The following is a 985-nucleotide window of genomic DNA, read 5'->3' as shown; positions in this document are numbered from 1 at the left end:
ATCGATGTCTATCCTGTGCAAGATTAATACAGTCTTTACCATCATATCCCACCTCTCCAATATCTACTTTAATATTATCCTCCCATCTACGTCTCGGCCTCCCCAAAGGTATTTTTCCCTCCGGCCTCCCAACTGACACACTATATACATTTCTGGATTCGCCCATACGTGCTACATGCCCTGCCCATCTCAAACGTCTGTCTTATTGTATGGTTTCGTAACAAGCTGTTTTTTTTTTACGATGATGGGTTGTTAGCTCTTCGCCCAACCCCCAAGCTGGAGACCATCCCTTACCGGCTGTCCACGACTGCTTATTCAATATATTCGCAGCTACCCTTCATATCTGAAGGCCATCTCCTCTATCCGCAATCTGAGGACGCGCCATGCCGTGGTGATGGGGACCCACAATCCTTGTCATTAGCAAAGACAAACCATTTGTCACAATTTACACTGCATTATGGATTTATTAATTTGTCCTACAGAATAATCTCTGTAATGTTGACAATTAATATTTGAGGAAAAAATTCGCTCCGGCGCCGGAGATCGAACCCGAAGTAGAAAGTTTCGATCCGGTGTTGTGGATTGAATACGGCGTAGCTCAGTGGTCAGAGCGCTTGGTCCGTAGAACCAAGGACCCGGGTTCGATCCCCGGCGCCGGAGCGAATTTTTCTCCTCAAATATTAATTACACTTCATTAGTTAAAGATTTTTAATTTGTAAGTCACAATTTAATGAAATCCGTTTCTAAAGAATGCCATAAAATCTGGACACATCGGTAAAGCCATGCATTCCTCTGTCCTAACTCATCTTCTTTTCCCCCGTTTTATTTTTTTCTTCCTTTCCCCATTATTTTCCTCCTTTTATTCTCCACTTTCCTTTTTCCCTCATTTTCATCAGTCGTCATCGCTATGAATCACGTATCGGTCGGATATAGCGATTTCTCGGAGCTGTGATTTTGGAACTATAGTCACAGTCGGAGCCAGTGA

The 985-nt window shown here is 43.4% G+C and overlaps 1 non-coding gene across 1 annotated transcript; it reads left to right on the top strand.

Annotated features, from left to right (window-relative positions):
- Window positions 1-587: 587 nt before the first annotated feature.
- TRNAY-GUA (transfer RNA tyrosine (anticodon GUA)) lies at window positions 588-660 on the top strand. Its single transcript has one exon. It is a non-coding gene; the product is annotated as a tRNA-Tyr (tRNA).
- Window positions 661-985: the final 325 nt, after the last annotated feature.

Source organism: Periplaneta americana, chromosome 2 (assembly GCF_040183065.1).
Source record: "Periplaneta americana isolate PAMFEO1 chromosome 2, P.americana_PAMFEO1_priV1, whole genome shotgun sequence".
NCBI lineage: Eukaryota > Metazoa > Arthropoda > Insecta > Blattodea > Blattidae > Periplaneta > Periplaneta americana.
Note: the sequence above shows the minus strand (reverse complement) of the source record. Positions and strands in the feature narration are given on the sequence as shown.